The 13,362-nt window shown below is 33.4% G+C and overlaps 2 long non-coding RNA genes across 4 annotated transcripts; one reads left to right on the forward strand and one right to left on the reverse strand.

Annotated features, from left to right (window-relative positions):
* Positions 1-332: 332 nt before the first annotated feature.
* On the reverse strand, positions 333-6,662 carry LOC127873396 (uncharacterized). Its single transcript, XR_008046131.1, has 2 exons — positions 6,524-6,662; positions 333-2,900 (listed from the first exon to the last, which is right to left on the reverse strand). It is a non-coding gene; the product is annotated as an uncharacterized LOC127873396 (long non-coding RNA).
* On the forward strand, positions 5,069-6,375 carry LOC127873419 (uncharacterized). 3 transcript variants are annotated; one of them, XR_008046142.1, is made up of 4 exons: positions 5,069-5,149; positions 5,413-5,779; positions 5,897-5,966; positions 6,251-6,375. It is a non-coding gene; the product is annotated as an uncharacterized LOC127873419 (long non-coding RNA). The 3 variants fall into 3 exon arrangements; XR_008046141.1 differs by having other exon boundaries at positions 5,148-5,220; XR_008046140.1 differs by lacking the exon at positions 5,069-5,149 and having other exon boundaries at positions 5,296-5,779.
* Positions 6,663-13,362: the final 6,700 nt, after the last annotated feature.

Below are 13,362 nucleotides of genomic sequence, written 5' to 3' on the forward strand. Positions count from 1 at the left end.
AAAACTGGTTTCAATATATCAACTTTACTCGCTACGATTTCTATATCGGGAGCTTCAATTTTGTGATCCCGTTAAAACATTTCGCAGCGACGAAGTCGAGATATAGAGCGAATATAAATACGAAATAAACGCACATACGATAACAATGGATATGACGTTATCGTTTGCAGAAAAAAAAACACACTGTAAGCTATTACAGTTCTCGGGGTAACCATGTACACAACTAATTTTAATCTAAATGTGTGTCTAATCTGCAAAACGTATATTGCAGGGTTAAATTAATATTGGTTTGGTGTTCCTATGATTGTAATTACACCAGAATAAGCAACAGGAACCGGTCCATTGTTTATTAACCATACAGATTGTCAAAATTAATGAAATAACAATAACATAGTATAATCAATAAGTTATTAATATATAAAAATGGTGGAAATAATTCACAGAATGTGATTTTTTTTAATAATGAACAAATAGAAATGGTCAAACTGTAACTTTCTCGGCATTGTACTATCAAGTGGTGGGTCATTTAAACAGACTACTCAAACGTTATCAGAGGCTTAAAGGCTATGGGGTCGCTTTTTGCAATTACCAAAGACATGCATGGTCCTGTTAAAATAATGTTGAATCTTTTTTATTCGTATGTTACGTCAATATTTGTCATGCGTATGTTGTTTTTTTCAAATACTAGGAGATTATTTAAAACGAATGCGTTGTGTCTAAACGGGTACTCTTAATGCAGCAGTATGTTGTATATAAATCGCCATGCACGAATTATAAAATATTTTATAAAATTGTATACTGTTAAACAAACTGATTGTATATTATATAGTACACTGTGTTAAATGAGAAACGGTGCTGAAAATATTATACGATGTAACAAGTGGATAACCAAAGTACGTGACTTGCTTCAAAATACTGGTTTGTAGATGTATGGATGTATCAAGAGTCAGTAAATTCAAATGTATTTATCCTTATATTTAAAACTAGACTAATTGATATGTACATAGGTTTTAGGCGAAATGATTTAAATGTAAAAAAGTTCATTAACATTATACAAAGAGTTGAAAAATCGATTTGAATTTTCTGATTACCTTAACATAATCCAAAACTTTAATTTAAGAAAGAAAACATATAAAAACTAAGACTTTCGTCACATATATTAAAAAATTAATCAGGGAGACATATAAATATGCATAGAAACGAACGTAAATGTAATATATGAAGCTCAGGTGATATCGAGGACGATTTTGTAATCGCATGTTCTCTTTATACTTATATTAGAAAACTATATATTGACAAATTCTATTATAACCGACCTAGTATGCATACATTTTTTAATGCTGTTAACAAATACAAACACTAAAGTTTTAACAAATCTAGCGAAATATTATGAACATGCGTTTAAAATGAGAACTGAGACATTGAATGCAAACGTTAAGTAATATAATGGCCTAATCCGCATTATTTAACACATTGTATATACTATTTGTGTCACTTTCGAATTGCTATGCATGTGTTTCTTGCTTATATATTGCCAGTTTTGAATGTATACCGATGAACTAGACTTGTTCAAGTTATACAAATAAACTTTCTGTTCTTTTCTGTTCAATGAACCAATTTAGCATATGACAATATTGAACAACAACCTAATTCAAAACTCTGCATAGCAGATTCAGAAGTGTCCGTTTTAAGACCGTTATTAAAAAACGTTGTTGTTTCTTTTGTTTTTAGTCATGTGGGTACTGTTACATCATTAAATTGTCCCGGAACAATATTTTCTTTTCAAGGCGGATTCTTCTCTTTGTAGTCTATGTAGTCAGTTGGCAGTGAACTTGACAGTTACACATCCCGATTATTTGCAGATTACACGGGCATTTTGGGGTATGCACATATTTTTGTTTGTATTAATTTAGGTCTGTAGCAATCAAATAGATTGACTTGTGTGGTCACCTCGCTCTATGATTAAATGATTTTGTTTGCAAAAACGAATAGATATGGTATAGGAAACCATTGTTAACAATTCTCATCTGTTTATTTAAAACAACGAAAATGTACTGTATCCGATACGCTCATATGTATGGCTATCATGTGGATTCCTGGTATTTAGTGGAAAAGACATTGCATGCAGAATGCCCAACATGAGTTGGTAATAATACTCCAATGCTGCTCACCGATCCTTTTTTCTGCTTTTGCTACAACATCTTCTGGTTCATTGTGGTTGAATGCTGGGTCACACCGATATATCCTTATGTCCTCTGTTTTGAAATCAATTTTTATGTTTTCTTCCATGACAGTTCGCGTACCAAATATATGGCTGAAGCCATAATGAATGACGGTTATTTTGTCTTCACCCGTATTTATCTTTTTGACCACACTTTGATGCTTAAACCCATGATATGAAAATTCTATAATACATCCCGTTTCTATATCCGACCAGGCATACGCATTGTATATACGGAACAAGCAACCGGTGCTATGTCTGTATGTGTCGACAACAAGCATTTTGCTATCATGACCAACCTTTGCCCACTCTACTAAATGACGAGACGTGTTGTAGTTTCTGTCATTGCGATCTTCGCCTAACCGCGCCTTTGCTCGTTCTACAACGGTGGGTGAATCTATGATGTCCACTCCATTGTAAACTTTCTTACATATTTTTTGTAATGTAAGATTTAAAAAAAAGGTTTCCTCTATTATTTTCCATGTTCTCGGAAAGTCGTAAGCGTAATGAATAATATGAACTATGCCAAGTTTGCGTTCGTTGCGATCCATTGTGACGCTTGTAACAATACCTTCATGATCTTTTCCCCTATAGTTGAATACAATTGCATCGCCTGGTTCTATTTCGTCTATTGCGTCTATGGCCGTCATTCTTCTTCTTTGTTTTTGTATTGTAGCTCCTATGAATATGCAAATATAATGTAGTATATGATTAAGTTTCATTGTTAATAAGAAACAAAAGTGTTTTTCTGTCACAGTCCCATGATTAGAAATGCGTATTTGATAGATCAATCAACTAGTAAACAGACACAAAAAAACATTATTTTATTGGAAGAACACAAAAATTGCCTTCAGCAGTCCTTATTCGAACTGTCTTGCACATATTTTATTAAGTCGACGGAGAAACAAATTTCTACTAAACTATACTAATGCGACCGAATTAAACATTTATTTAAAACTGATTTCGTGAATGTTTTCTTACCGGACTAATTTACTTTTCGGCAATAACAAACTCCAGCACTCAAATCGGACACTTAATACTTTTATAAGATCAAATACTGTCCATTGTCCAGTACTTTTTATTCAATGAAAAAAATTACACATTTAAGTTGTTAATTGAAATGATAACAGCTCGTAGTGAAGTGACACTTGTAATCTTCATCATGGTAAACAGTGTATTTAAAAACATTTTGATTTTTCTGAAGACCAATACCTTAGCGACCATCTAGAGCTACTTTTCAATGCACATATTTCAACACCTGTTCTTTAACATAAAAAGACGTGTTTGTTGTAATACACAGGTTTAACGTGAAACCGATTACATTATTTTACAAATGTGCGAGTTTAGAATACAGCTTTATATTGTGTCTATTCGTTTTCTTGACTGTAATTCTCCCCATATAATGGAGGAACCAAGCAATTCAGTTGACATTCCAAAAAAGAAAAAAAGACTTAAAGGGAGTTTTGACTATCTTACGATATGGTAGTGCAAAATCCAAAAAAAATACTTTGTTGCATGGTGAAATATTTCACGGTAGGTAGGATAAGAAAATGAAATTGTATAGATATATCCGCCATTGTCTACATAAAAGACAAAATAACAAAATTGTGCATGCGATGGGTGTGATTGTTTTTAAGTGAAAACATGTTCATTGTATATATAATATAGAATTTTGTTTTATTGCGTGTTGGTAAATTACGTTAATTAGTATCCGTAAAAATTGTCATATGCATTTAATGAGCACCTTTTTAAAGCATGTTTGTTCATTTATTATATGACAATTAATATTTTTCATAGTAGTAATTTATTGTGCACATATTTAGATATACATATATGGAACCTAATAGTCTGAGGTTACATGTATATGCATTTTCAACAAAGCGAATGCCGTTTTATGTGTGCAATAAATACTGGTTCGGACAGTCAGAGGTTTTTATAATAAAAGCGATGTTAAATATTGGGTAAACAAAGAAACAATTAAGTCTTGCCGTGTCGTCTTTCAAATAAAAAAAAACTAAAAGATAAAAATGTGCCATTATAAACTTCCAGAAATGCGGCAACGACCACATATCTACAACGAGTCGTACCGCACTTCAAGTATTATAGCAAGATTTCGCGAAGGAACACAATATATGTTGTTGTTGTTTTAATGAGCGTTGTTATCATATGATACAAAAGTCAACAATCACTCTCACTTTAAACGGCATTTTTTAAGGGTATGAATTTAGTGTAAGTTTTTCGCGCGCGCAGAAAAAGGTGAATATATTTTAAAATATCGTGGTTTTACTTTTAACGTTAAAAAAAAGTATAAGTATTAACGGTAAATTTAAATTTAAATAGAAATACACGAATTGCAAATGTTTCTTCACATATTTCCAAAATAACATGAGAACGAATTTAGAGACTGGAACATACACCATGCAGATAATTATCGGATGAATGTTTCAAAATCATTCACAGTAGCATGTGTAACGCAAAACAATGTTTATCATTTAGAGTTTAACTGACGATATCGTTAAATTAGCACACTACCGTGGTCCGATTTATAGTAGATGAAAATACAAAGATAACACTTACATTTTTTCATCATTTTTGCAGAGCTTCTTTTTTCATCTTTTAAAACTAAAATTTTCTATAGCAGTATTCAAAAGATTTTTTTTTATGCGAAACATCACCTACAACTACTATAGTAAATGCTGAGACTAAAAATGTTAACCGGCACAATTTCCAATAATTCTGTCAGAGTAGCATTCTATACATAGACGGTGACGTCACTACGTTATTGTCAGTAAGACCGGTGTGTACACAATGTTCAGAGTAGTAAATTATTTACTTTTGACCACTGTGGCCAACTTCCTGGTCACCCAGATGATATATTCCTCTCTTTTGTAGATTAGATAAGTGTTCTTGACTGTCACAGTGTCAGCTGTAAGTTTTTGCTTGAGTTGCAGATTTTTGTTATATCTACATTATATCTAATTAGTATTACTTCTTACCAGGTTAGTACTAAGTGTATTAAACATGCTATACATTTTTGTATTTATTATATACTTGTAATTGATTGCAAATGTTTAATGATCTGTGTTATATCCTTGAGATCTATTCATAGAACATATCTTATTGTTAATGACGTCGGTGACGTTCATGACGTTGTCGTCACGGTGATTTAGAATATATATATATATATACAGAGTCCAAGAGAGTGAGCATTAAAGTATTGAAATAGAGAGCAGTCTTAGTGAGTGAGTCTTTTACATTGGCGACGAGAGAAAAAATTGCATGACTGATGCAGCTGTTATTGCGCGCATAATACGGAATTGAGATATGGCGAACGGCAATAGAAGGCTTGATTTGCAACCGTTTCGGATGGACTGCAGCGACCACATAGCAACGGGCCAGGCATGGTGTGAATGGCTTGAGGACTTTGAAAGGCAAGACAGATACTTCAAAATCACTGAAGATGATGTTAAAACGGACGCTTTACTTATCTACGGCGGACCAGAGGTAAAAAGGCTAAGAAGACGTTTAAAGGATCCGGAGTCCATTTGTTATTATTAGGTATTGGGTTTTTTGTTTATAAACATGTTTTTTGGATAGTATTGTGCTTTTCCATTTATAAGTCCTATATCAATGATCACGTTCTTTATAGTGTGCACTATGAATCACATGTTGCAGTTTTAACAATCACGAGTCAGTGAGAAGCAGAGAGGCAAACAGACTGGTGTACAAGCCAAAACCACATTTGGTATGTTGAGAACTACTGTATGTGTGTGTTTGTGTATGTTTGTGTGGAATAGATTAAAACATAGATTTTGTAAATAATTTATATCTTTGATTTAACTTTTTTTATAAGTTTTGTTTTAAAACAAGTTTTGCCTTAAGAATATTTATACATGTGAAAAGTATTATTTTAATTGGCAACTAGAACACATCCTGTTATTAATTGTATGCTTGAAAATAATTTACTTTCTGGTTTTAGTATGTTTTTTTCTGAATGATAACTATATGTATGTTATTGTTTATTTTCAGGGCTTAAAAAGATCCACTCTACACTGATTTAGTAACTGTGTTTCATTCTGATTATTTTATTATGAACGCTTATGATTGTTTAATCATTGAATACGAAATCTTTGAAATAAACTGTGTTAATTTATCTTTTCTGACTATAAAGAAACTCGACAAGTGAATCCAACCAGAAAGGCAGTATATTACAATAATAATAATAATAATAATAATAATTCTTATAATAAGACGACGAAGAAGAAGAATGTTTTATATAATAAAGATACTATACGTATTTACCTGCAAAATATAGTGATCTAAACAGCAATAGAGGGCGTTATAACAAATCGAAAGTACTTATTCCGTGTGACTTTAGTCAGATCACATGGTGCAAATTAAAATGGTTTCGGACACCGTAAGCAATCTTATCAGATTCAAAATAAACTTGAGATAAACTCAATCATAATGAATACCGCACCTTGTATTCACCACTGATAAACTTAATACATGAAATGGTAATTTACGTAAACATAATGGATGCACGAAGTTGTGAGGCAAAATATACATTATTTAAAATATATGTGTCGTATTCAAAACTCGCACGTGCACTTTAAAGGTCATAACCACTAATTTTCGTGTGGAAACAGAACAAAATCATCATTATATATTAACTCATTAACAATATAAAGAAAAACAAGTTCCGTGCCTGAGCACTGCTTAGTAAATTATTATTTCTCAGTAGCCAATTACTAATAAGTCTATGTTAGAATCGACAGTCTGGAACGACAAATAATCCAATCTGATTCGTGTTGATGCGTGTTTTTGTACACCACTCAATCGATCAAAGCATCATCACACCAACGCGTTGTGCATTGACCGATAAACCATAATTCATGATTGTTTTTTAAAAAAGCAATCGCCACTTATATGATATATATAGCATTTGAACAGATTAAAATTTTCACACCAAATTTTATTAAACGAGTTCAGGAACTTGTTCTTCTGCACCATCAATAAATCATGGGATGAACCGACAAATAGTGGCATTTTTTTCACATGCATTTGAATAAGCTATGAAAATTTATATTTACTAAGCCGATAATAAAACTACGGTGGCATATAGGTGACATGCATTCCTCTTTTTTTAAAGTGCAAATATTCTGTACGCATATATATAGCTGCACAAAGCGGGCTCTTACTGTGACGATTACTTCCCTTTGTATAAAGATCACCATAACCACACCCACCCAAAATTGCCTTTTACTATAATTTATTCATTTCTACACCAATTCACTTCAAATTGATACTGAAATTCTCTTATGACAATACGGCCAATCTCAACTAGGCATGACAATACGGTCAATCTCAACTATGCATGGCCCATTTACCAACCCTGAGGCGCCTCACCCACATAGGCCACACCCATCCAAAATTGCCTTTTACTAGAACTCCTTCATTTCTACACCGATTCACTTCTAATTGATACTGAACTTCTCTAATGACAATACGGTCAATCTAAACTATGCATGGCCCAATTACCAACCCTGGGACGCCCGCCCAAATAGGCCACACACACAAAATTGCCTTTATGTTATGAGGGTTGGGGTTCGGCCGGATCAGAGATTTTCACTCATTTTTTAAATGTTATTTTACATTAATTTCCTCATTTTTACACCGATTTACTTCAAATTGATACTGGACATCTCTTGTGACATTACGGTCAATCTCATAATTACGGTATATGCGATATCAACATAAAACTTCATAGTAAGGAGGGGAAACGTTGCTCGTAATAACCACTTTCATACTTAACTTTTAATCAAGTGTTTTACTCCTCCAATACTAAGAATATGCTCAAAGTATTTTCCAATCTAAATTTAAGTGAGTCAAATCAGGTCTTTAAACTGAACAAGGAATGCTCTCTAACAAAGCGGAATGGGTGGTAGTTGTATTTTCGCAACGACAATAATAGTTTTATTTATCTTCAGTTGTATTTATATTTGATATGCAAAATGTATAATTCGGCAGAATACATTTAAGTAATGGTTGATATTGTTTTTGATGTTGCTGTTGATGTGTTACTTAACCATAGGCTGTTATGATAAAGAAATGTTTTATTATCGCACTGTCGACTTTTTTATTAATGATAATGTATGACATGATTGCCATGTCTAACTCATTTGTTATTAAACAGTGTGATAAATTTCCGAGACAAACGGTTAATTATATTTGCATACAAAGCATCAATATCCTTACATTGGTTATCATACGAATTATCAATTTCAAACAAACAAATCACGTGGGTATAACAATAGCAGCAACGACTTAAAACGAGATAGGTTAATTATTATCATCATGTTTTTGAATGTTGATTATAATTTTACGGTTAATATAGTGTTAAATATAGGGCGCAATAATAACTACATCTTCTTCATAAACATGGACGGGATATTCAGTTTGAATATGTATTCTTGTCAACGTTAATACGAACACATTTAAACGTGTAATCGTGTCATTGCCTTACACACTTCCGCTCATGTCGTTTTAAAAATAAAAACGAATGTTAATGTAGATTTCTTTTAAAATGTTTTGTTTGCCTGACACAGCCGAATGAAGCACCGTGGTGGCCCATAGGCACTGAAGCTGTTGCCACCCCCACCCCCCACCAACTAACCAAATACCCTTAGCTATTCTATTGCTTACTAGAACGCCAGTGCCAAGTTGATTTTACGCGTTTACATAAACCCACCAGTGCCGAGCTGGCAAGACATACAATGTGAATGTTACCTTTTATATGTGAAATTTGTCTTTATGATACCGTAAAATATGATTGTGACGGTAAGACGATGTCAAGAACATAACATTGAAAAGTTGATATTGTCAAGTCATTAGATTAGGCTAAGTAAGAAAGTAACACAATTTATTGCTTCAGGGTCCCTTTAAGTCGCTGGGCACATAGGAAGTTGCCTACTCTGCCTAATGGGTTATTCGGGACTGTCGCTTGCAGAGCATAAGATCATCAAAGTGAAAAGCAGTCAACTTCCTCCTGAGGCATGTATTGATTATGTTCTGCTCTCTGAAGCATCTCTCGCAATAAAAATTTGATAATGGAGCTAAAAAAAACCTATTTGCTACTTCTACTGTTGCTGCTGTTCTGGGTAAAGGTATATCTACTTCTTGGCTTCATCTGTTGACCCCTTAACGATTTCCTGTGTCTACGAGTGCAAGTAGCAAATAAACAAGAATATGTCTTACCTTCAACTCCCAAAGCCTAAACTAAATAAGTACTCTAATTCTAAGATACCATCGCTTACATTGCAATCAACCTCACCTTAGAGGTTGAAGACGTTGCTAAGGAAAGTCAGGATAGCTTCAAACATGTCATGGATGCTGATAAAAAATTGGCTATACTTTACACCTCTTTGCTCCATCTCTCATTGAATGGTCCTGAAACTCAAGGGTTTTATGTCCATCATCTGCAGTCTGTGTCAAATCAGGGAAATGTGACAGAAGCGTGGATAGCTTTCTTCCTCACTTACCTTCAGAGACCATCTCAATCGTTTGAAGCAGTATTGCTGCATCTAAAAAGCCAGTTTCTTCTTCTGAAATGCATTGGGTAGAGTAGCAAGAGGCAGGAAGAAAGTAGAGAGCAAAGAAATGCGAGTACAAACTCGAAGCTTTAACTGATTTATCTTCTTGGAACACGGAGACAAAACTGGAATAGTTCTGGATGAGTGCTTCACAATACCAATTGAAACTGAGCCATGTAGTAGGGAAAACTCTTTTACTTACTTACCTGACTAGATTACGCTGCTGTGCTGCATCAGCATGGTAGTGTTCATTGTGGAGTAGAGAAAGTATGTATACACAGCATTCAGGAGTGAATGAATCTTAACATGATTAGTAACAGATTTAGCCCTTTTCTATGGGCAATACAATGGGTAGCTTACAACTTACAAGTTACAAACCTGACTTGTTACCGGTAATTACATCATTCAAAGCCGTACATATTCCACGAAGGTTTGAAATATATATCCCCTTTTGTGACAGTGTTCAAAACCTTTACATGACTGGATGCTGCTTGTTTTCCTTTACGTGAATCTATGGCTAAAATGAATGCTAAGTTCTGCTGAACAAAGACTGTCAAAATTAAGACAACGAATGTATATGATTAATGATTTGATTTGTCAGCACTTTCGTTCATTTTTATTCTGAACTGGTAGGTAACTCGTTATCTATCACTGCAGTCGTGGTGTCTTTTAAATAATACAGACACTGTATGCTCATAGATTGTGAGGGCATCTACCTTAAAGTCTGCCAACTGTGATACACGCTTGAACACATTGGAATTCACATATGCACGAAAATTCAAATGTTGCAATATGTTAACATCAATATTTGTCCATATTAAAAAATGTTTAAACTGCACTTATATGGTTGCAATACGTTATGCCATTACCAGGAATGTTTTATTTGTTAAACACTGTATGATTTTTGTTCTGTGTTTCATTTTACATGAACATTTGGCTCAATGAATTACATTATATTTGTATCTGATAGATTTGAAATGGGGGAGCTTTGAAGCAATATGTGTGAAAAGTCTTCCATTTGCCAGGAACAGGATATTGCCGAGCGATGCAATTACTCGTTTTGTAAATAATGTCAGATATGTGACTGATTCTAGTTTGGAATTAAGACTTTAAAGACGAAACTCCTAGAATCTGTTATTACTTATAAAATGAATAGGCAAGATTCAGTACGCTACAATAACGCCATAAAAATAAAATATTTTAAATGTAAAAATATATGAAAAAATATGTTGTTTAAATGTAAGAGGTCTCAATAATGATAATAAACGGCAAAGTATATTCAAATGGTTTGAAGAAAATAATTACTTAGCGTGTTTACTTCAAGAAACACATGTTTGTGAGCTATCAAAAAACAAATGGCAATCAATCAGAATGGAGTGGAATAAGTTTTTACGGTGGGAGCAAATCAAATAGTGAAGGTTTAGGAAGTGTAATCAAAAATAAAGATAATGTAAGCATATGAAATTTTAAAGAATTAGTGCCCGGTAGATTATACAAAATAGATGTTATTATTAATAATCAAGAAATCACCTTAATAAATATATATGGTCCTAACAAAGACGAAACAGGTTTTTTTATAAACTGGAAATGCATCTCCTACAAAACACGGATAAAAATGATATAAAAGGGGGTGATTTTAATACAATACTTAACCCAAATCTAGACAAAAAGAACGGTAAAAAGGATACACACATAAACAGCAGGAACAAAATAAATTCCATACTCGATTCATTCAATTTGATAGACATATGGCGAGCTCGTCATCCAGAACAAAAACGTTATACATGGCATTAAAGTGGAAAACCGATTATTTTTGAAGATTGCATAATTACCTTATCTCCAAACATATATGTAAATAATTAATAAAGCAAAATTAAAACCGGTAAACAAGACAGACCACTCTTTGATCGAAGTAATTATTGACAATAAAATACAACAAAAATGGCCTGGATTATTTAAGAAATAATCGACGGGTAACCGTTGGTTATTGCGGTAATAACCAACGGTATGTGGTTCCGAAGCGTAGGAATCAAACCACGAAGGCGTTTAAGGTAGCGCACCTCTAATGATTTCCCGCGATTTCTTCGAAGGTTGAAGAGCCTACTATTAGGTGCCGTAGCCTAGTGGTTAAGGCGATAGACTAGAAATCTTTTGGGATGTTCCCGCGCAGGTTCGAATTCTGCCGACGACGTATACTTTTTTGCGACGCGTTTTATTTATTTTCGAACGTAATTTGATTTAATATGGCATATAAGATATATTTATTGTTAAATATGTTGCAATTTTTATACACATTCTTCAATTATTAAAATTAAAACAACGTTATGGCGAAATTGGGTGATTTACTGTTGAAAATACGAACCATGCATGTTGCATTTTTATTTTTATTTCAAAAAGTAAACCGTAAATCTGTCTATTTCTTGGTATTTTTGCTGTATATAGTGTTTCTATAAAAACTAAGTTTAAAATAGGACTTAAATGATACTATTTTGAATTTTATGACACTTTGTTTTTAACCGACCCAATTTTTACTTGGCTGAAATCACTTACATTTCATGGCGCTCTTCCATAGATAAAATTTGTAAAAAATAAATGTCTTTAAAAGAATACTTATTTCATCTTGTTTAAACTTTAAACACCTTTACAGCATCTGTACACACCAACTGCATGCCCATATTTGGAAATTTGAATGAATTATGGAACTTTTATATACACCAGGGGTGAAAATAAACTGGACAAAAGCCGAGCGTGGGGGTGGTTTTGAAAAAATCGGTATATTTTTTTAAAAAGCATGGAAAGCCTACCTACAAATTTGCATGTAGTTCAGTGAAATGATGCTGATTAAGAAAATAATTACTTAGATTATATTTGGATATGTGCCCATAAGAGGTGCGCTACCTTAATTGAAAAGACAATGAATGCATAACTCGGGATCTCGAGATAGCGAAAATTCTCTCCTCTGTTGTTGAATGCACTCTGTCTTTATTTACTGCGCCGCTCATTTTTTAATTGTACGCCGCTTTTATTTAGTTTTGCACTCCTCTTTTTTCTATCTCGTGGCCACGACATAGCTAACTCGTGGCCTCGAGATAGAAAAAAGAGGAGAGCAATTTAAAGAAAGAGACGCAACGCTCTTTTTTAATTGTACGCTGCTTTTATTTTGTTTTGCACTCCTATTTTTTCTATCTCGTTCTGCAATAGACCAAATTATATAGCTTTCAATAAATACTTTTACAGATCGCAGACTAAACAATTATGTAAAATAAACATACGTTAGTAATAATGCAAACCTTTAACAGTGCATTTAATGGATATTCTTTGTTACAAGCTTTATACTATGGAGTAAAATCCGCAAATACGAATTCCTTGCAAATATTTAAAACGGTAGGCTTTAGTAAATATCATACCTATCACAACTCTGTCAATTACATTGAGAACTCGTTTAAATACTCATGGTTTGCGGTTTCAAAAGACCGTTATCGATTTATGTTCGGGAGGCGGAAAACTACAACGGGCGAGGCATGGTATGGTATTGCGCAAGGGGGGGTT

The sequence above is a fragment of the Dreissena polymorpha genome, chromosome 1 (assembly GCF_020536995.1).
Source record: "Dreissena polymorpha isolate Duluth1 chromosome 1, UMN_Dpol_1.0, whole genome shotgun sequence".
Lineage (NCBI taxonomy): Eukaryota > Metazoa > Mollusca > Bivalvia > Myida > Dreissenidae > Dreissena > Dreissena polymorpha.